This window comes from Aethalodelphis obliquidens, unplaced genomic scaffold, assembly GCF_003676395.1.
Source record: "Aethalodelphis obliquidens isolate GAN/ISIS:26980383/991018 unplaced genomic scaffold, ASM367639v1 scaffold37, whole genome shotgun sequence".
Taxonomy (NCBI): Eukaryota; Metazoa; Chordata; class Mammalia; order Artiodactyla; family Delphinidae; genus Aethalodelphis; species Aethalodelphis obliquidens.
The window spans coordinates 590,842-614,473 of NW_020837981.1; the positions used below are offsets into that span (position 1 = coordinate 590,842).

The 23,632-nt window shown below is 38.3% G+C and overlaps 1 protein-coding gene and 1 pseudogene across 3 annotated transcripts in view; one reads left to right on the top strand and one right to left on the bottom strand.

Annotated features, from left to right (window-relative positions):
• Nucleotides 1-23,632, bottom strand: part of BMPR1A (bone morphogenetic protein receptor type 1A) — a 142,371-nt gene that overhangs the window by 46,383 nt on the left and 72,356 nt on the right. For all 3 annotated transcript variants that reach the window (XM_027129670.1, XM_027129671.1, XM_027129672.1), the window contains one exon: nt 14,238-14,352. The gene's annotated coding sequence lies outside the window, so the exon portion shown is untranslated. The remainder of the gene's footprint in view (nt 1-14,237; nt 14,353-23,632) is intronic.
• On the top strand, nt 6,713-7,602 carry LOC113632506 (ATP synthase subunit f, mitochondrial pseudogene; annotated as a pseudogene).

Sequence of the window (23,632 nt, forward strand, 5' to 3'; positions counted from 1 at the left end):
GTATCTTCCTATATGTATATTTTTATAATTTGCTTATTTTTCACTCAACGTTGTGATTACCATCATAGATACATATAGTTCCTTTTAATTCGTTTTCATTGTTATATAGTATTCCATTTTATGATTATTTTATACCTGTATTTATCCATTCTTATGTTGATGGACATTTTAGGTTGTTCCTAGGTTTTGGTATTATGAGCAATGCTGCAATAAATAAACTTGAATAGATGCTTTTGTTATTGTTGTTTGGGTAAATAATTCTGAAGGATAGATTTCTAGAAGTGGGATTCTGGGTCTGATAGTACTTTTGGTAGATATTTTGGTAACCCCCTCTGGGACTGTACCATTTTGTACTTCCAAGTGTACAACACTGATACAAGGACAATTTTAAAATACTGCTGAAGGATACAGAATAAACTTTAACACATGGAAAAACATACCACATTATGTACAGAAAACTTCAAGATCATGTACATCAACTGTTCCTAAATTAATTATAAACTTAATGATATTCTTTATCACATTACAGTTCCCTTCTATTCTTCATTTGCTAATAAGAGTTTTCATCATAAATGGGGTTGAATTACATCACGTACTTTTTCTCCATCTATTGATATAATCACAGTGGCTTCCTCCTTCAATGTGTTAATGTATAAATTAATTAGTAATAATCCGTATTAAGAGCTCTCTTTGTTTTTAAGATTTTTTTTTGATGTAGACCATTTTTAAAGTCTTTATTGAATTTGTTACAATATTGCTTCTGTTTTATGTTTTGGTTTTTTTGGCTGCAAGGCATGTGGGATCTTAGCTCCCCAACCAGAGATCAAACCCGCATTCCCTGCATTGGAAGGCAAAATCTTACCCACTGGACCGCCAGGGAAGTCCCTGAGAGCTCTCTCAAAGAGTAAGCTATCTGTGGTAGCTTTAAAATATGTCCACAAATTCTTTCATTTTCCTCTTTTCAAGAGGTGGAACCTAATTACTTTGAGAGTGGGCCAGACTGAGAGATTCCCTCCTAACAAACGGAATAAAGTGAAAGTGACAAAGTATGACTTCTGAGACTAGGTCTTGAAAGGTAATGCAGCTTTCTCCTTGCTCTCTTTCTTGGATATCTATTCTGGGGAAACCCAGCTGCCATGGTGTTAGTATGTTCAAGGAATCTGTGGAGAGGCTCATACGGTGAGGAACAGAGGCCTCCTGCCAACTGCCATGAGAATTTGTCATCTTGGAAGTGGATTCTCCTCCAGTCAAGCTTTTAAATGAATGTAGCCCCTGTTGACAAAACTACAATCTCACAAAATATCCTGAATCAAAACCACCCCGTAAATTGCTCCTGAATTTCTGTAAGTTAATTTCAGCTTTCATTATTTCAAGTCCTTACGTTTTGGAATGAATTGTTATGCAGCAACAATAACTAACACATTAACATCCTCGGATTTCTGGGATAAATTCTGTTTTGTCATCGTTAAATAAATATTTTGTCTGGTCTCTGTGCCTGGCTCCTGGGTGACAGAAGTGTCTTTGTTATTCACAAGCCTCATGGACCACACCTGAGTTTATGCTAATGAATGACTCAGGATGGGGGATGGTCACCAAAATGACCAGTGATATGACTAGAAGAGGGTTTGGGGGCTTCCCTGGTGGCACAGTGGTTGAGAGTCCGCCTGCCAATGCAGGGTACAAGGGTTCGTGCCCCAGTCCGGGAGGATCCCACATGCCGCGGAGCGGCTGGGCCCATGAGCCATGGCCGCTGAGCCTGTGCTTCCAGAGCCTGTGCTCCGCAGTGGGAGAGGCCACAACAGTGAGAGGCCCTGGTACGGCAAAAAAAAAAAAAAAAAAAAAAAAGAGGGTTTGGGGCTTGAAGCCAGCCCAGCCTCCAGGGAGTATGGATAGGGAGGGCAGAAGATTGAGTTCAGTCACGTGGCCAATTATTCAATCATGCCTACATAATGAAACTCCAGTAAGAACTGAACACCATGTCTCAGATAAGCTTCCTAGGACAACACACCCTAATTCCAGGGGAAGAGGGCATGGAAGCTCCACAGTTGGAAGCCTCCCTGGCCTCACCCTGTGTGTCTTTCATTTGGCTGGTCCCAATCTGTATCCTTTATATTGATAAAACTATCATAAGTATACCACTTGGGACTTCCCTAGTGGCACAGTGGTTAAGAATCCATCTGCCAATGCAGGGGACATGGGTTCAAGCCCTGGTCCAGGGAGATCCCACATGCCTCGGAGCAACTAAGCCCGTGCACCACAACTACTGAGCCTGCGCTCTAGAGCCCACGAGCCACAACTACTGAGCCCGCGTGCCACAACTACTGAGCCCGCGTGCCACAACTACTGAAGCCCATGCACCTAGAGCCTGTGCTCTGCAACAAGAGAAGCCACGGCAACATGAAGCCCGCGCACTGCAAAAGAGAGTAGCTCCTGCTCACCACAACTAGAGAAGGCCTGCACGCAGCTTTCTCTAGAAAGACCCAACGCAGCCAAATATAAATAAATAAAATAAATTTATTTTAAAAAATAAGTCTACCACTTTCTTAAATTCTTTGAGTCATATAAATGAATTGTCAAATGTGGGGGGCGGTCACGGGAATCCTCCTGGATTTGTAGCCAGTTAGTCAGAAGTGTGAGTAGCCTGGGGACCTCCAAACTTGTGACTGGCATCTCAAGTGAGGGCAGTCTTGTTGGGGACTGTGCCCTTAAAACTGTGGAGTCTGACACTAACAGTGGGTAGGCAGTGTCAGAACTGTATTGCAGTGCTGTAGACATGATCTCATTTAGATACACCACTGGATTTGTTTTGCTAACAATTTTGTTAGGTTTTACATCTACGTTCATAAGAAAGACTGACCTATAATTTTTTTCTCATATTATCCATGTCTGGTTTCGGTATCAAGGTTATACTACTCACGCAGAATAAGCTGAGGAACTTTCCTGATTTTGCTATTCTCTCAAACAGTCTTTGTATATCTGGACATATCTACCACTTGAATAGTTTCATAGAACTCACCTTTAAAATCATCTGAGCCAAGGGCTTATCTGTGAGTATATGGGAGGAAGCAGATCTTTCACTAAAAATTAAAATTCTCTAATAATTACAGAAATATCTAGGTTTTTTATTTCACCTTAATCAATTTTATTGTCACGTTTTAAAAATTGTTGTTTTATTTAAATTGTAAAATGTAGGAGTTCCCTGGTGGCACAGTGGTTAAGAATCCTCCTGCCAATCCAGGGGACATGGGTTCAAGCCCTGGTCTGGGGAGATCCCACATGCCACGGAGCAACTAAGCCCATGTGCCACAACTACTGAGCCTGTGCTCTAGAGCCTGCTAGCCACAACTACTGAGCCCGCATGCTGCAACTACTGAAGCCCGTGTACCTAGAGCCCGTGCTCTGCAAGAAGAGAAGCCACTGCAATGAGAAGCCCGTGCACCGCAACAAAGAGTAGCCCCCGCTCACCACAACTACAGAAAGGCTGCACTCAGCAACAAAGACCCAATGCAGCCATAAATAAATAGATTTTAAAAAAAGTATAGGCATAAACTTATTCAAGGTATCTTTTATTTTTAAAAAATCTCTGCTATATCTGAAGTTATGTCCTCCTTTCCATTCCCAATACTACTTGTGCTTTCTGGGTTTTTCTTGATCAGTTATTCAAATCGTTTGTCTGTTTTATCAGCCTTTTCAAGAAACCAACTTTTGGCTATGTTAACTCTCTCCATCGTATCTTAAAAAAACAAAACAAAACAAAACAAACTTTTCCAATTAGCCCCAATTCTATCACTTATTAACTAGAAGTGTAGATAAGTTTTTCTCTGTGCCTCAGTTTTCCCATCTGTAAAGTGGGAATAATAAGAGCACCTACCTCACAGGGTTGTTGCAAAGATTAAATGAGATAATCCTTGTAAAGCACATGGAACAGTGCCTGGTAAATATAACAAGTGCTCTACAAGTGTTAGCTTTTATTTTTATCACCTATTTTACTTCACTTGAATTTATTCTGTTGTTCTTTTCCTAATTTAAATTAGGTGCTTATCTTATTAATATTTTTAATCTTTTAATATGAGTATGTAAGGCTTCAACATGTCACACAAGTTTAATAAGTCCTAATTTTCTTTATTGTTTAGTTCTAGGTGTTTTCTGACTTGCATTATCATTTTATTTTTGACCTGTGGGATTTACGGAGGTAGGTTTTTAAATTTCCAAATGTGTGCCTGTATATACTGTTTGTTACTCAGTTTTAACTTAAGTGTATGCTGACAAAAAGTATGGCTGATATGATCATTTGAACTGTATAAGAACTTGCTGTACAGCCTAGTACATGATCACTTTTAATAAAATGCTAACTTCTAAACCAAACCTAACTTCTAAAACTAAATGACCTTGTCATGCTCTCTGCTTAAAAAAATCTATAAATATTCTCATTTCATAGGATGGAATTACCAAGACATAAGAAGAATTGTTATGATCTGGCCTCCGCCAGGCTTTCTAACACCATCTTCCCATTCACTCCTCATACCTTTACAATGATCCAACTATGCTGAAATCACCGAAGCCTCTATATTTACAGGCATCCCTTTTAGACTCCCATCCTTTGCACATCCTTTTTGTTCTTCCCTTTGTTTCTCACCAAGTGAACTACAGTTCACTCTTCAGACTTGATCTATGCATCATCTGTGTAAGCAATCCCTGACCCCTACATATCAGGTTGAGTGAGCTGGCCCATCTCTGTACTTCTAGTGTACCCAGAACATGAACCATAGCTGCGCCTTAGCTCTTGACTAACACTCATTCATAAAGTATTTATTAATTACTTGGTATGTGCATCACACTTATACAACAGTCAATGAAACAGACGTGATCCCTCCTCTCATAACGCTTATTTAGTCAGGTGATTCTTCTGACTTATCTTGCAGCACTTGTAGCCTCTATTTTCTAGCATGTTACTAAGCAAAACAATAAATGTTCAATAGGTGAATGAAATGAATAAAAATAATATTAATATCTTAAGGGAAACATAACTGGGGAGTTAAATCAACTATAAAATCATATAATAAACTCTAATAGTTCTTTGTAAGTATACTAACATCCACAAATGTATCTCCAAACCTTACAGTTATAGCCAGCTACTACTAGCCCAACAATCCAAGTACTAGCTCAATAACTTTGCTCCCCAAATCACCACCCCTCTGGTGATTTCTAGATGTTAGAGAAAAGAAATTTATATCCAAGTCATGAAACGGGGAACCTTAGTATATGCAAAAGCCCTTTCCCCCCAAATATTTCTGCCTTATTTCATATTTTGAATGATCTTTGCTCTAAGTTTATTAGTTTTTTCTTATAATACTGTTTTTTATACTATGAAGTAAGAATTCTAACATGTTATACATACTTGACATGTACTAACTCATTTAATCCTCACACTAACTATATAAGGCAAGTATTCTCATTATGCATAATTTTATAAAAATAAATCCCCCAAATCAATAACCTGTAATGTAAAGGTCGGTGAGGTGCAAATGGGGTGGAGGGGACTGTGGTAAGGAGGGCAGTGGGGTGAGGGTAGTGAAGAGGGCTTTAGGTTTCGGTGCATACTGTCAAAATTGATTGCAAGAACTTATTCATGCCTCATTTATGTAGTCTTTTTAAAATTAAAAAAAATTGTTCTGCAAAGAGACAATTAAGCCTCCTCTAGCCCTTAACCCACAAAAAAATGGACGGGAGGGAGGAAAGGAAGAAAGGACGAACAGGTAGGAAGTAGGTGAGCTGAGAAGTTAAACTAGAATTTCTATCTGAGACACCCAGAAAGAAACTATTGAAAATATAAGATAGTAGAACAGGAGAGAAGTATTAGGATGGAGGATAAAGACAGGAATTGAAATGTCACTATAGATTATGAAAAGATGCTACTGGAAATCTTGTGGCACGCTCTTCCTACAGTACCATATGCAGTTGCAATAACACAAACCACCACCAGAATCTAAAAGCATCCAAACTGGAGAATGATCAAATAAGTAAGCAAGGAGAATACCCACCAAACTTAAATTAAGAAAAGAATAAAGATATCTGAGTTATGAGGAGGTAGTTTGAATTGAAGAGAATGGGAATAGACTTTCTCTGTCTCCCTTTCAGGAGTAGCACAATAACCAAAGAGCCTGAGAGGCCTGTAGGATGTTTCTGAGACCATAAGTTCTAGGTTTCTCTACAGAAGACAGTAGGTGTGGGAATACATTTTCAATGGAGTCCAAGGAGAGACCAATAGGAAAGATGAAGCTCATCTTCAAGCCTGGCACTATAACTGCGTTCTGCAATGCTGGACCCTCAAAAGGCTGCTCCAGCTAACAGATCTCAGCAGACGTAGAAGCAACTCTCATCTGCCACACTGCTAATAGATCTTGCAGTCGGGAGGGCCTGAGGACTGCTCCCAGAGCTTCAAGAAATGGGCAACAATTTGTCGGCCCCCTTGTTATCAGTCCACAGGACAGAAACAACTCTGACTTTCGTGCCTATTGGTTTGCCACTGAATAATAGATCCTATAGCCAGAACTAAATGAGTGCTTAGGGAACCCAGAGCCCCGGAATGGGCATAAAAAAATACAATTCATTTAAAGGGAATTCAGCAAACGGAGGGAAGGCTAAGCTGAAAATCAGAACAGCGGCTTCTAGTTAAACGGAACTATTAGCAAAGATTGAGTGACAGTGAATATCCAAGACAGTGTTAGTTGTACCAGTGGAGAAGAAACTCATGGATGTCAAAATAAAGGATCTGCCAAACTGGATACTGACGCAAGATTTCACCCCCAAAGGCACCATCAGAGCGTTTCAAAGAGGTTACTACCAGTATGACAACAAGTATGTCAATATAAACAAAGGGAGCACCCTTGGGGTTTCTATGGTGCTGGAAGCTGACGTGCTTTTCAACTACTGCGTTTCTTACAAGGAACTCAAACATGAACAGCTACGCAAGAACCACTGATGAGGGTCCCACGTGAAGGGTGCTCTCTGCAGTCCTTACCATGACCATCTTTGCCCTGAACCTCTCTTTGAAGAACTTGATCTTTGCTGAATCCTATTACACCCTGAGAATTAATGCCCAATGAAAGATGACTGGTACATTTTTTAAATTTTTTAAATTAAAAAAAAGAAGACACTGGGTGACTCAGAAGGCTGCCAGTTTTGATTAGGATCTAGAGGAGAAGAGGCTCTCAGCAGGTCAAGCTCTGATGCAAGCTGCCCTGATGCTCAGATGCAAAGGTATTAGAGACATCTGTGGTAAATGGACGCCATGTCAATTCTCTGGCAAGTTCCAGTAGGAGAGTTGCAGCACAGCCCTCCAGATTTTCTGAAGCAAGCACATAACTTCTACAACACTGCATGAAAAGTGTAGCTCCTGGCATGATATTGGGCCCTAGCAGAGTTCCCAACCATGAAACATTAAGGTTTAGTGACCAGAGCTACCCATCATGATCCACCAAGTCACAAGGTTAGGCACAGCAGCAATCCACTGTGTGATGTAATAGGACCTAGGCAGGTCCAGAAGGCACTACTAAACTACAAGAGGTGGCCCAGAGCTTCACGTCACCTACCTCTACCATATTGGTATCTTGACTTTATGGTAGGTTACTGGTGGCCAATGACAAACAAACAAACAAACAAAAACACCTGGGGCCTGGTTAACAGAAACAAATAAAAAATGGATTACTACTGCTCTACAGCCCTATTTGGATGGCTCTGAAAGACAATGATGAGGTAGAAATTCTCTCAGTGGGTACGGCGCAGGGAGAAGTGACCAGAGAAGGGAAAACATGGACTCCCTGGGAGTGGCAAATGGTATGGCTGACTGGTTAGGGGGATAGAAGGGGCAAAACTGGAAAATAAGAGGGACTTCCCTGGTGGCGCAGTGGTTGAGAGTCCGCCTGCCGATGCAGGGGACACAGGTTTGTGCCCTGGTCCGGGAGGATCCCACATGCTGCGGAGCGGCTGGGCCCGTGAGCCATGGCCGCTGAACCTGTGCGTCCGGAGCCTGTGCTCCGCAACGGGAGAGGCCACAACAGTGAGAGGCCCACATACCACAAAAACAAAAAAACAAACAAACAAAAAAAAAAAACACTGGAAAATAAGAGAAAGAATTTGGAGAAGAGGCATGTTGATGGTTCTGTGGGAGTCGGCACAAAGTGCCAATCTTCTATGTCTTATGTTAATGCCCACCACAAAGCACCAAGAGGGAAGGTGCATTGAACTGCATCCCAACTACAGATGGAGTGACTTGTCAGTGGACATCAGCCAGCTTCTGCTCTCGACCACCTCAATGCTTAAGCAATAGGGCTGTGAATGGAGGAGCCCTAGTGACAGAAAGGAAGGCTTTACAAAGGCCCAGCAGCATGGTTTCCTTCTCATGAAGGTGACCTAATTACTGCTGCTGTGGAATGCCAACTAACACATGCAGGTGCAGAACTGACACTGACTCCAGATGTGGGTTTGCCTTTCCTGCCCACAATATACCCATGGACAGCACCACTATCCCACAGATTACAGGATCAATTATGGCCTCAGGACCAGCTGCAGTAGAGGGACTACAGCATGTTCCCCTAACCCTCCTGTTTTAGAGACTGCTTTTAGCAATTACAACCAGCCACCACTCTGAAGGGTCAGTGACAGAGTGGACTTAACAGAACACGAGGTAATCTGCATAATAAAAGGGGTGGCAGACACTTGCAGTGCTCAGATCTATGCACTGTCCAACAGCATCTGACATCAAGTGTGAGCCAAGGCACTGCTCTGTTTTGCTCCTCAGGGCTTCCTCCAAACCCAAAGACGACTGCTCAGCAGTATACAGGCACAAACTACACAAGTGCTAGAGTTAGAGCTCCAGGAGCCATCCTCAATTAACAGAAGATGAAAGTCAGTGGATAAATGTCCCAAGTTCCTGTCCGTCCTTTGGTGGGACAATGCTGAGGTGCATTCAGAAGGTACCCAAGGAAATTGAATCCCAGTTGCTCACAGTGATAACTAGCTCATGAACAAATTTTATGTAACTTTACTTTCTTCTCTCTCTCACTTTTCCCATTCTCTCATTTCTGCTTCTCTAGATCATCTCCCAAATAAACTACCCAAGCCATAAATCCCTTTCTCAGGCTCTACTTTCAAAGAAACCCAAACTAAGACGTGGTGCAGTTCGAACTCAAACTGAAGAAACTTTGCTCCACTGCCTGTGCTTTGAAGAAGAGTGTGTTGCCTCTAAGTAGAAGAATGTAGTGCAGTACACTATGGGAAACTAAACATAAGTTAGAAGCAACGAGTAAGAATGTACACAGCAACATGAAGAGATATAACTTTCTGGTGCTAAAGAAAATAGTGGGGAAAAAAAAGGGCAGAATATCTGTAACAAAGCCTAATTAAGTCAATTAAACACATACACACCAACAACACTATGTTTTATAAAGATACATTCACTCAAAGATATAGAGCAAACAAATTAGAATGGTTTCCTATGGCAGAAGGAAAGGAAAATGGGAGTGGAAGTCAAGAATAAAGAAGACAAAATAAAATATATCAACTCAAGGGCCTTGTAAAGAACAAAGATAGTAATTTTACTGCCATAAATTGAAGGTATGATTAACTCTAATTTCTGAACCAGAATTCAAAACAGAGAGAAAATAAAGGTGAACATAATTGTCACTATGTTAAATATTACTTGTCACAATAAATATATAACTGGAAAAGTTTACAGATTCATCTGTGTGCCACCTAAAATCATTCTGAATATTACCAGTGATACACACTCAACACTCTGGGAAACACTGTTGTGACTATCCTGAGATAAGAATGATAGAGGAGGGCTTCCCTGGTGGCGCGGTGGTTGGGAGTCCGCCTGCCAATGCAGGGGACACGGGTTCGTGCCCCGGTCCGGGAAGATCCCACGTGCCGCGGAGCGGCTGGGCCCGTGAGCCATGGCCGCTGAGCCTGTGCGTCCGGAGCCTGTGCTCCGCAGCGGGAGAGGCCACAGCAGTGAGAGGCCTGCGTACCGCAAAAAAAAAAAAAAAAAAAAAAAAGAATGATAGAGGAATCTTAAAATATATATACATATATATTTATACACACACATACATACACAATATATATAGTATAAATATTAATTAATTTGAGGGCTTAACCAAATTTATGTTAGAGAGGAAATAACTTGAAAATATAGTTTAATCATAAAGCCTTTTCTTAATGTGGTGTTTCCTTCCTCAATAATGTGATGTTTTCCAATTTTACACAATGCGTAATTACAAAACAAATAGTGACTACTTTATTTTCAACATACAGTGTTGAAATATTTCTGAATATGGCAAAGCCCTAAATCAATCATCAATTAAGAGTTGAAAAGAACTTTAATAAAAGCATTAAAAGTAGTTAGTTTTATAAGGTAATATTACCTCACTATAAGGTATTTCTCTAAGGACGTTATCATACTAATGTTTATTTGTTAAAGTGGAATCATCAAATTCTGCTTAATGAGCGTCTTCACAGGTCTCCATTCATTTAGCAATAATTCTATTAAATGAGATACCATCTTTCAGTAAGTGTCAGAATTATACCTGCAGAAATACTTTAAACATTCTTAAATTTTACTAAATCTTATATAGCATTTAAAATAATAACGAAAGAGATAAATGAGCAGAATAGTATTTATTTCTCTAAAAACTACTCTTCTAAAGAGACAATACTTTGCTTTTTTCACAATACCTCCTTTTCAGTATGCTAAGGCTTGAACAACAATGTGCAAAAATATTTGTTGTATGTAAACAAATGAGGAGACCAACAATACAGCAGAACATCAATTTTAGTGTTTCTTTAAACTTAGAAAACTCGGATTTAACTAGATTTGAAGAATTACTTATGTTTGCTATTAACGATGCCCAATATTATCCCTGCTTTCCAGATAAAAAATGTGGGCATCATCATCTCTTTTCAACATCTAGTCACAAATCAGTGTCCCTTCTTCCTTCACAACATACCCTACTCCATTTAGTCCTTCTTTTCTATTTCCACTATCACCACTCTGACTGAATTCTGATTACCTCATGCCTAACTACTCCTACAGCCTTCCAAGATCCCTGACTCCTCATTCCATTTCTCTAATGATGTTTGTTCATACATCACTGCTAGAGTAATTCCCCTAAAATATAGTTTTCTCTATGTCATACTTCCTACCCTCTCCAAGATCTCTTCTACACTCCTATGGAAATATCCATTTTCTATCAATCAGCTTTTCCAGAAACATCTTTTAATTCTTTCTTTACCTACCAAATTCTACTCATCTTTCAAAGCCCAGATCAAATAACCTCTTCTATGTTCTATCTGTACTTCTCAGTGCTACAGAACTCTGACTGGAAGTAATAAATGACTCCTTTGACATTTATCACTTTCACCTGGCGATGCTGGTTATCATTACTTGTATTACTTATATACATACTTCACTGATATGACTATAAGCAGAGGTTGGGGACCATGTTTTTTATTTTCTGATTCCTCCTTTGTGACTTGTTGTTACATAATTTAGGAGGGACCCAAAAAAGTAATATTCTGAAGGACAAAAATAAGTGCTCTGGGACCTTAAACTAGATAAAGAGGGAAAAACATGCCTAGAGAAAAAATAATATGAGCAGAAGGGAGAAAAAACAGGACAATTTCAAATCATCGGCTGAAGAGCATCATACATGCAAGGGGTATAGAAGAAGAAAATTAAACATTTGCTAAATAATCAATGCTTAAAGTTTTTCATAATTTCAGGTAAGTTGATCCCTACCTTGATCAAGATTCTCATTACTTGCTTGCAACAATTAAGAGTATCCTAATTGTCTCTCTGCTTTTGGTATCTCCCCCTTCCAAACTATCATTCACATTATTGCCATGTTAATTGTAATAAAACAAGATTATGATGCAAAATACCTCTGTTAAAATTTTTCAGAGACTGCCAACTACTCACAAAATGAAGTCTAAACTCCTTATCATGGCATCCAGAGTTCTTCACAAACAAGCTCTCTTCCAGCCTTGTCCCTCAAACCCTCTCTCCCGTCCTGAATTCAAACCATACAAAATGATTTCTTCTGTCTTTTGCACACTCTATACATTTCAAGTTTCCCCTGCTTACACTGGGCTCTATGCATGAAATTCTATTGCCTCCAAATTACACTCAGCAATCTTCTACTTATCCTTTAAAACTCTACTCAAATGCCATTCCCTATGTGAAGCCTCCCTGACAATTCTCGCCTCTAACAATGTTGGTGGAGCCTCTCTAGATGATACCAATACACTTTTCCAATTTCATATAGCACTTTTCAAGTTGCACTCGCATTAACTCTTTGTATACTCATCTCTAAACGGATTATTTTTTGAGAGTAAAGTAAGGAACTCATTTTACCGAATGTTGCATATTCTCGGCACCTAACACAGTACCTGCAGTAGAGCAGGTGTTTAGTTAAGTGTTTAAAGGGAGAAAGAAATGGATGGATGCAGGCAAAGCTGTCACTCACTTAATGCTACACTGTTGAGAGACTTTATTACCAGAGGAGTTTGTCCTTACTTTGGTAGGCTAACAAAGAGTTACTGACAGTACATACAGAATTACCTCTGAGAAAATTTAAGCTGGTAGCAACACACAGATGGAAAAGAGAGTGAGGAGAGGCACAAAGTGGGAAAAGTCCTGCAATATTTCAGGTGAAATGTGATATAAGAACTTAAACTTGGATGATGATGAGGAGATTAGAAAGGAGATGATGAAAACATTCATGATATATTATAGAGGTAAAACTGATAGGACTGATCTCTTATTAAGAGTAGGAAAGAAAAGATGAAGAATCAGATTTGGCACTGAGACTTTGAGCGTGGGTGACAAAGAGGTCCAGTAATAGAAGTGGGAACACTGAGTGTGAAGCAAGCAGTTGAAAATACGTGTCAAAGCTTAGAAAAGTGTCACAGCAGAGATATGATGTTGAGAGAGATCATTTTAGAGGTAATTGCTGAAATCAAGAGATTAGGAAAGACATAAAAAGGAAAAACAAGAATCTCAATTATAAAACCTTAGGGACAGTCATTATTTAATCATAGGAGGACAACTATTCTTTAATTAAAAAAATAATAGGAGAAGAAAGAAAAAAATTTTGAAGGAGTAATTAAAGAAGTAGAACTAGAAGAGCACAGGGTCATAGAAGCCAGCAGCATTTCATGAAAGGAAAAATGGCAACTACTACAGTGATTAAAGAGCATGAAACCTAAAAACAGACAATTAGAAAGTCATGAATATTTCTCAAAAGAACTAACAGACCAGCTTGGAAGGGACAGAAGGATGATGAATGAATGCTATAAGGAAGCAGAACCTACTATTTAAAGAGGAAAAAGTATAGACCACTTCACAAAAGTGTATGTTCTGGTTTTTATTTTTTATTTTTTTATTTTTTATTTTTTTGTGCGGTACGTGGGCCTCTCACTGTTGTGGCCTCTCCCACTGCGGAGCACAGGCTCCGGACGTGCAAGCTCAGCGGCCATGGCTCACGGGCCCAGCCGCTCCGCGGCATGTGGGATCCTCCCAGACTGGGGTACGAACCCATGTCCCCTGCATCGGCAGGCAGACTCCCAACCACTGCGCCACCAGGGAAGCCCCCTGGTTTTTATTTTTTTAAAGTACAGATCCCTGAAGGATTAAACCTTTTACCTGATAATCTGTCTCTATGGATTTGAAAATAATGAACTTGATTTCTCTGCACATGTTGTCTTAGAATGACTTCTTCTCCCCTGTCCCTTATGTTACTGCAGTTCCCATTTCTTTGAATAAATTCTACCTCCAAAGATCTATTATTCAAAGTAACAATTTTATCCTAAATGCTAAATATGTGAAAGTTTCAGAATAATGTAAACATTCATCTTAATATAATCTTCCATTCTAACCTGTTTTGTCATCATGAGAGGAAAGAAATTATTACATACATCATTTAATGCTTATTTGCTACAATTAAAGAAAGTTGTATTAGTAATAAATACTTTTTACTCCTGAAGAGGTTCAACATTTATAAGGAGAGAAAAATATGTTATAACTATTGATACTTATGAACTCATAAGGAAGGTGATTAAAGAATAAAGAAGCTAACATAAAGCTGCAGTGGTAATACAGAAGGACTATTTTCAATTGTTAAGAAATAAGAATTTTCATATTATTCTAATTATTTTCTTAAAAGTCTTTTTCTTACCTCAGAGATGTGGCTAGATAAAACTGTACTTCCAATTTCCTCCAAACAGCTTTGACCTATGCTTCCATCTCATGAATTCCAAGACAGTATTAAACTGATGCATATTTTCATAAATCTGTTTAGAAAAAAGGAACATATTCAAGACTGAAAGAATGTTTATTTGTCAGAATAACACATGTAGAAGAAATACCAAAATTTTATCATGCATAAAACTATACATTTTCAATGTAAAGTCAACGAAAACTTCTACAGTACTTTAGAAATCTATCACTTTACAAACTTCTGCCCAAAGAAGTTTCACATTTTGAGTATTTTCAACTTTACAACATAGTAGTTCTGCAGAAAAAATTACTCACATGTAAAATTTCTGTCATCGGCCTAAGCTTTTGAAGAAAAAAAAATCACATCTCAAATTGAAAAATGATAACAGCCAGAAGCAAGCACTAAAATTTACAATTCTACAATATTCAGATTCCTACTTGAACAAAAATTGGACCACCCAGCCAGTATTTCACTTTCTATCACAAAGTCTCAGTAAGCAGTTTTAATTTCAAACTTCAGCCTAGAACATTAGGAATTGTGAGGGTCAAGAATTAATTGCACTGCTTGGTCTAAGTCCATGGCATAGGTTTCAACTGTGTTACTACTGCATTAGTACCCTACTGCTTTAAATCTAAACGAGGAAAAACGTTAAAAATTTTAATTTACTGAAAGGCAGGTGTGCTGTTTACTTACAGATCATAAAAATGATTTCATTGAATGTATCTTTTAACTGAAATGTCAAATAGTACAGTATTCTGTTTCATATTTTAAAAAGAAAAATTTTAAGCTGTATGAATATTACTTATGTCCCACTGCAAGGTCAAAATGCCTTTGTCTTCAAGCCCATTTCGAAGTATCACTTGTGTCACACTGAGGTTTAGTAGTCTTGGCAATAATGACTAAATTCATGTAAACTGGGGCAACCTGAAACGGTCTAGCATATCAGATAGCCTTTCTTAAGGACAAGAGTCTCCACTCAGCAGACAGGCTGCCATAGGGCCATGCTAAATCTTTCATGGTCCAACTAAAGACAGACTGACCCTGAAAGCAATTAGTAATGCTTTGTCTGCATTTAGAAGCCTTTTAACAGTCTTCTCAATGCACTAGTTACCTACAACTTCACCAGGCCCCTGACATTTTTCAGGGTATTCATATGACTATAAAACTCTTAGACCATCACTCAGAGAAATCAGGGAGAGCAGTAATGGAGACCTGGTATTTAGGTGTTTTTTTTTTTCTCTGAGATGATCAGAGTCTTAAAAAATCTACCTTATACTAATCAAAAAATAAATGCATTGTGCTTCCACTTTAGAAATGGCATAAAGATTTTCCTCCAAAGCCATTCTTTGCCAATAACTCCGTTCTTCCCTAAGGGTGTATGGAAGAGAGGGGAGGCAATCAGTACATTAAACAAAGCTCAGATTAACCTAGTCTCATAAAGTTTTAAATAGTCCATCAAAGTGACTATGTTTAAAAATATATGGCCTATATTCGTACTTCCCTGGTGGCGCAGTGGTTAAGAATCCGCCTGCCAATGCAGGGGACATGGGTTTGAGCCCTGGTCTGGGAAGATCCCCACATGCTGCGGAGTAACTATGCCCGTGCGCCCTAGAGCCCATGAGTCACAACTACTGAGCCCGTGCTCCACAACTACTGAAGCCCGTGTGCCTACAGCCCACGCTCTGCAACAAGAGATGCCAACCGCAATGAGAAGCCCACGCACCGCAACGAAGAATAGCCCCCAATCGCCACAACTATACAAAGCCCGCGTGCAGCTTTGAAGATGAAGATCCAACACAGCCAAAAATAAATAAATTTATTAAAAAAAAATATGGCCTGATTCTAATTCTACCAGATATTTACAATGGATCAAACAATAAATAAAATTAGCATGTAAACCACTTATCAACCATTGTTTATTATAGCACTATTTATTACAACACTGCTTCCTTGGTGTGAAAAAAAAGCTACAAGCTTTACGCTAAATCTAAAGTTAATTAAAAAAAAAAGGAAAATACATAATCACAAAGAATCTTCAAATATACCATCTGCAAAGTCCAAGACCCTGAATTATCTATCCTCCCTCAATTCTCTCATATGTACAAATACATGACAAATTATACACTTCAGAAAACCTTTTCTAAGGATTGAATTTAAGACTGGCTAAGGAAAACCAAGTAAGATTTCACTTCATTACTAAGAGGAAAATAAAAGGCAATCAAAGGACAGGATGTGCTTCACGATTCAGGTCTGCAAGTCACTTTTTACATACTAGAAATTGTGTGAGTCAAAGTAAACCGTTTCCTAACCTTTGCAACTACAGTCCTTTAAGCAGAGATCTATAAATATGTATAGGCACAGAAATAGGATTTACATAGGCAAAATGCCTGCAACAACTTTAATCACTCCATTTATAAGGTAATTTGCCACAGGCTTTCAGCACTATAAACTGTGTTTAACAGTGACAAGGGATCCAGTCAGAACCAAACACTAAACAATTGTAAGGATTAATATTTTCACCAAAGATTTTGTGCCTGGGCTTCCCTGGTGACACAGTGGTTGAGAGTCCGCCTGCCGATGCAGGGGACACCAGTTCGTGCCCCGGTCGGGAAGATCCCACATGCTGCGGAGCGGCTGGGCCCGTGAGCCATGGCCACTGAGCCTGCGCGTCCGGAGCCTGTGCTCCGCAACGGGAGAGACCACAGCAGTGAGAGGCCCGCGTACCGCAAAAAAAAAAAAAAAAAAGATTCTGTGCCTGAAATTTTCAAGCTTCTTAGTTCTAGAAAACATATTAAGGAAAGGTAATTCTTTTAAAAACACATTAGAGCTTCTTAATGACTCATAATAAATGAAAGGTGAATCTTTCTGGATATATTCTAGTACTTTGTAATTCAGAGCGAACATTGGAATTTCCTCAAAGTTAATAAGCATTTGCAAACATGGGAAAAGTTCATTTTAATCCCATATTGCCTTTACAAAAATCTTTTTTTGCCATAAAAATGTACACATCCCTCTCGGTTTTCAAAATTATTAAAGTGGTTAAATCTTAAAGCACTGGGATACTTTGAAGATCACTAACCATACAGAATCCATCAGTGACAAACATCAATTGTGGATATTCTAGTTATCTTTGCGATGTTAGACATTACCTATTAACTCCTATATTAGTAAGATTTGCAAAGGAACTAGTATAAATATGCTTTTGATAAATACTCAGTCTAAGACAAAATTTAAGATTGCTTTTCTATTTGTACCAGATGTCAAAAAGTAGATTTCTTAGTATTCACAAAATCAGCAATACTGATTGTACATTTTTCCTTCCACCACTCCAAATCCCCTTTCTTCATTTCCCCTCTCTTAGCATTCATAAAAAGCACCCCACATACTGTATAAGTACTGCTGTAAACATCATAGCTGCAATTATAGAACCATTTTTAAAAATAGCAAATTACAAAATAATCATTTTACAAAACATTTCAGTTGGGCTCTTAAACTATAGGTATTACTATTAAAACTTTCAGTACATTAGCTAAAAAACTCAAACATTATGCTTCAGAAAAACATAATACAGTTTTAGCTGTAACTCAAATGAACAGTATAATTTAGATTAGTTTATCATGCATTTCTATAATAAAGGATGTAATCCACTTAATACAGAAAGGGGGGTCAAACGTATTAACAAGTTATATTCTAAATGTTCCAAAAGTTCATTTATAAATTGAATATAAGCTTGATTTTGAAACTCAAGATGCCTTTTCTCATAAAACTAAAGATATAAACAGTGGCATTAAACCCCAAATACAAATGAACTTTAGTGTATAATTCTATGATAGCACTCTTCTGCTTAAGCATATTTCCGTATCAAACTGTAACTTTCTTATTCATTGCTATATCCTAGAACTTAGCACAGCTAATGACACAGAGTAGGATTTCAACAAATATTAGCTGATCTGAAGTACTGAATAGCAAAAACTCAGTGATGTGAAACTTAGTTGTCTAGAGAACAGAGAACCAAAAGGCATGGGGAAAAAAGCTTCTTCCAAAGAGATATGACAAAAGGATGCCTAACACCAGGGTTAGAAAGCTCTAGTCTAAGCCAAAAGTGTCAATTTCCATCCCCCCTGCCAATGAGAGGGTTAGCAATAAGCATCTGATGCAATTCTGGACAACAAGACAAGACACTAAGTTTGCTGGGGAGCTTCTGGGAAAGGTTTTCCCAGGCTGATGAAAAAGAGACACCCAGGTGAAAACACGTACTTTTTGCAGGTAACTTTGGGTTTGAATTGTTAAGCAGAACAATGGCAGCCATCTTAGGACCATGAGGAGAGAAATTGCCTAAGAGGACAACCCAACAGAAAAAGAATGGCAGTGTTAAAAGACGGAAAAAACCTGGGTGGTCCTTGGTGATGCTGCTATGCTTGAATGAAATAATCCTAGAATCATTTTACTAACTTGGATCTTTTTATTATAGTATATTCAACCCTTTTATTATTTACGTAATTTTCAATTACCAAAAGTAACCCAGTGGATACAGCCATTTAGGGATAGATACACTATTTCAATGAATTCAACTGTTATTTATACAGTGGTAACTCTCTTAAATTTATATCTTTTTTTTTTTTTTGCGGTACGCGGGCCTCTCACTGTTGTGGCCTCTCCCGTTGCGGAGCACAGGCTCCGGACGCGCAGGCTCAGCAGCCGTGGCTCACGGGCCCAGCCGCTCCACGGCATGTGCGATCTTCCCAGACTGGGGCACGACCCCGTGTCTCCTGCATCGGCAGATGGACGCTCAACCACTGCGCCACCAGGGAAACCCTAAATTTATATTTTAATCCAGATCCTTCTTTTGAACTAGATACATATTTCCAAACTATATTATAATATATACGATATACTATACAAACTATATACTATAATACAGCTGTATTAAATATTTATTCCAGTGACACATCAAGAGAACAGAATATAACAGCCATCATCTACCAGCACAAAAACTGTTTATGCACCCATATTCACTTTTCTGGCTAATAACAGCACCGGCTACCTGTCAAAGGTTAAAATCTCTGGGTCACTAGTCCCACATCCCACTGCTTTATTTACTATATTGGGCACTTATTAATTGCTGCCTGTTCTAACTCTGATATATCTTTGAAATCTGTCTCTCTCAACTCTATACACATCTAGTGCAGCCTTCCATCTCTTGTGGAACACACCTCCATTCTTGCCTCTGCACTGCACTCATGTTTCTAAAATACAACTGTGCATCATGAAAAGATTATAAACATCATAAGTCATTAGGAAATACAAATTAAAACTATAATGAGATACCACTACAGAATGGCCATCATCAAAAAGACAGACAACACCAAATGTTGGTAAGGACGTGGAGAAACTGAAATTTCCACACATTGCTGTAAAATGATGCAGCCACTTTGGACAACAGTTTGGTAATTTCTTAAGAAGTTAAATATAAACATAAACTCACCAAAATTCCAAAATTCCCTTCATAGGAACCTATCCAAGAGAGATGAAAATATGTGTCTATATAAAGACTTATATTCAGGGACTTCCCTGGCGGTCCAGTGGTTAAGACTCCACATTTCCAATGCAGGGGGCATGGGTTTGATCCCTGGTGGGGGAACTAAGATCCCACATGTCGCCCGGAGTGGCCACCCACCCTCCACCAAAAAAAAAAGACTTACATACAAATGTTCTCAGCAGCATTACTCAATAGCAAAGAACTGGAAACAATCCAAGCATCCATCAGCTGATGAATGGATAAACAAAGGGTAGTATCATCAAACAATGGAATATTATCAGGTAATAAAAAGGAACAAAATACTGATACGTGTTATAACATGAACGCACCTCAATAATATGCTAAATAAAAGAAGCCAAATGCAAAACACTACATGTATGATTCCATGTATATGAAATACTCAGAAAAGGCAAATTGAAAGAGAGAGAAAGCAAAGCAGTGGTTGCCTAGAGCAAGCGGTAGAAGTGGGAAATTTGGGGCGGTGATGAAATGTTCTGAAATATTCATAGCACAACCCTAAAATTTTATTAGAAATAATAAAAATACAAGTGTGTTTTAAAATTTTTCAGTGATTTCCAATTATGTACAAAATGAAGTCCAAATTCTTTAGGAAGACATTCACAGAATGCTATAATCTGCTTTCAATCTATTTAACCTGCTTTATCTTCTGCTACAATCTCTGCCAAAAAGCCTCTTGCTGGCCTTATTAAACTATTTGCTGTTCCTAAATATGCCAGGCTATTTAATGCTTCTACCTTTCTTCAAACTTGCTATTCTAATTCATAAATCAAAATGTTCTTATCTTTATCTTTTGTCAAGTGAAGTTCCATTTGTCCTCACAAAGATCCATCTCAAATAACTCCTCTGTTGAACCTTCTTCACTCCTTATGTAGCTAGCTGTTCCACAGGAGTCTGGTAATAACACATTATAGCACTTTTCATACTGAATTACGATTGTCTATTTATAGGTATATCTTCTTTATTAAGACAACCCCTGAGTACAGCTGTGTCCCCCTATGTTTTAATAAGCACAGTCCAGTGACTAGCACACAGGAGGTAATCTATATATTTTTGAATAAGCGACTGATGAAGAGTGACAGGGAAGAGAAAAATCCAAAAGCAGGTAAAATGAGCTCTGTATCACAGATAGTTGTATAAGGATGGTTATTGTCAATGTTATTTAAGAAAGAAAAACAGAAGTCACCCAATGTCACCTAAATGTTTTTCAGTGTACTATCAGTTAAATAGCCCGACTGAACAATCTATGGTCATTAAAAAAAATGAAATACATCTTATCTGTCTGTACTGACTTGGAAAGCTATCCCAAATACTCTTAAGTTTAAAGATGCAGACGTAGAGAACAGATTAGAGGACACGGAGCAGGGGGGAAGGGGAAGCTGGGACCAAGTGAGAGAGTAGCATTGACATGTATACACTACCAAATGTAAAATGGATGGCTAGTGGGAAGCTGCTGCATAGCACAGGGAGATCAGCTCGATGCTTTGTGACGACCTAGAGGGGTGGGAGGGAGGGAGGCGATATGGAGATATATGTATACACATACCTGATTCACTTTGTTGTACAGCAAAAACTAATACAACATTGTAAAGCAATTATACTCCAATAAGGATACTAAAAAAAACATAAAATAGTCACTTCTCCACTATTAAAAAGAAAACTATACACACATATAGTAGTATGTGCATGCACACACGCATGCAATAAATGTGAGGAAGGTAAGGGGCTGAAAGGGCACACACCAACTGTTCTGAGTACAGCCAAGAAAGTGGAAACAACCTAAATGTCTATCAGTTCATGGACAGAGAAACAAAAGGTGGAATATCCAGCCAATGGAGTATTGTTCAGCCATAAAAAAAGCCATAATAAGAACCAATTCAGATATAACAGGGATGAACCTTGAAAATATTTTGTTAAGTGAAAGAAAGAAGCCAGACATAAAAGACCTCATATTATATGATTCCATTTATATGAAATTCCAGAATATGCAAGTCCATAGAAACAGAAAATATATTAATGGCTGTCTGGGATTGGGGGTAGAGGGTGGGACTGGAGAAAAACACCAAAAGGATGATCCCTAAAAGAAAAAAAATGGATAAATTGGACTTCATCAAAATTTTAAATGTTTGCTCTGCAAAAAACCCTGTTAAGAAGATGAAGACACAGGTACAGACTGGGAAAATATATTTGCAATCCATATATACAACAAAGGACTCATCTAGAATACATAAAGAAATCTCAAAACTCAACATTAAAAAAATTCACCTAGAAAATGGGCAAAGAATATGAAGAAGTATTTCACTGAAGAAGGTATCTGGATAGCACATGAAAAGATACGGCCAACAACACTAGCCATCAGGGAAATGCAAATTAAGACTATGCTGAGATATTACTACACACCTAATAGAACAGCTAAAATAAAAAACAGTGACAATACCAAGTGCTGACAAGAATGTGAAGAAAATGGATCTTTCATACATTGCTGTTGAGACTATAAAACGGCATAGCCACTTAGAAAAAGGTTTGAAAGTTTCTTTAAAAACTAAATATACACTCACATGTAACCAACTGCACTCCTGGGCACCTGTCCCAAAGAAACGAACATGAATGTTCACAGCAGCCTTATTTTTAATAGCCAAAACCTGGAAAAAATAGAATGCCCTTCAAAAGATGAATGGTTAAACAAACTATGGTACATTCATACCATGGAATCCTACTCAGCAATAAAAAAGAATAAACTATTGATTCATACAACTTGGATGGATCTCAAAGGATTAGGCTGAGTGAAAAAAGGTCATGTACTGTATGATTCCATTTAAAAAACACTCTCGAAATGACAAAATCATAGAGATGAAAAAGAGATTAATGGTTGCCACAGGGGGCAAGTGTGTGGGTAGCTTAAGGGAGATCTTTGTGGGGACAGAACCCATGTCTTGATGCTGCAGTGGTTACACACATCTACCACCACAGTGTTTAAATGGGTCAGAACTATATATACAAAATGTACCAGTGTCAACTTCTGGATTATACTGCACTACATGTATGAAGTAACCACTGGGGGAAGGTGAAGGATACAAGGGCCTCACCTTACTATTATTTTTTCAATTTCCTATGAATCTATAATTATTTTAAAATTTAAAATGTAAAAAACTCTACCTTCTAAAAATATTTTTACCTCTGCTTTAGATTTGGAATAGCAAAATAACTGTTCAAAGATTATTTAAGATACATTATTTTTTTCAAATCAGCTAGACAACTTCAATTCTCCAGTGGTTTCCAGTACCCTGTGGGAATGATGAATCCCCATAATAAAAGTCTAAAGAAACCAGCAATTCCTAGACCAAATTCTGGGTCTTCAGTCCCCTCTGTACCCCTCACCCTCTGGTTCTGGGAAAAAGCAGTTACTCCTAGGTGATGTCAGATCTGTTTTAGGGGTAGCAAATGTAGCAAGTATGATATAACCACCTACAGCAGAACGAACCCCCAAATAATCATCTCCCTGTATGCTCTTTTTCAATTTATTATTCTGACAATGGAGCATAAAAACCTCTACTATATTTTCATTTTAATTTTCTCTATAATTTATTAAGGTAATATTCACAGTAAAAGACATTTAAATGATTTGATACATCTTCTTTTCCTTTCCAAATATATCTAGTTCAGTCAGTAGAGAAATATGTATCACCCATTTTTTTCCTGTAGAGTTTTGAGAAATTATCCATAGATCATTTGTTTTATTAGCTGATAGGTAAACACACCATACTACATATAAACAATAAAATTTCTGCTATTAGGA